This window comes from Elephantulus edwardii, unplaced genomic scaffold (genome assembly GCF_000299155.1).
Source record: "Elephantulus edwardii isolate Elephantulus edwardi_28Jun2011 unplaced genomic scaffold, EleEdw1.0 scaffold00176, whole genome shotgun sequence".
Lineage (NCBI taxonomy): Eukaryota > Metazoa > Chordata > Mammalia > Macroscelidea > Macroscelididae > Elephantulus > Elephantulus edwardii.
Window position 1 is genome coordinate 5163948 of NW_006399926.1, and position 599 is coordinate 5164546.

A 599-nucleotide genomic window follows, 5' to 3' on the forward strand; every position below is an offset into this window, starting at 1 on the left:
AAAAAAAAACCATGCCAACCCCAAAACCAAAAGGCACAGTACTTAAGAGAGTCATTCTTTATTGCTTGAGTTGAACTATTGTCTGGCATTAGGGGCTGTTTTGGGTTTAATATTCAAAGATTATCTCAAGGGTTTGAGTCCAGGGTTTGCCAGCATTCAAGACTCTAGAACAACTATAAGAATTGAAAATTTTACAGTGTCATCAACAATATATAAGAGTTCCTTTCTCGCCACATCATCTCCAACATTTATTACTTGCTGGCCTGTTAAACTTTGCCACTGTTACCAGAGTAAGATGGTACCTCTTTGTGGTTTTGATTTGCATCTCTCTTATTGCCAGTGATTTTTGAGCATTTCTTCATTTGTATGTTTACCATTCAAATATCTTCCTCTGTGAAAATTCTTTTGCTCATTTTGTAATTGGGTTATCAGGCTTTTTCTTGTGGAGGTTGAGAGTATTCTGTCAACTTTTGTTATGAGATGCTTGTCTGAGATGCTCTTACCAAATGTTTGTTCACAGTCAGTAGATTTTCTTTTCAACCTGTTGGAAGAAGTTTTTGATGAACACATGGATTTAATCTTTAGACTGTCCCATTCAT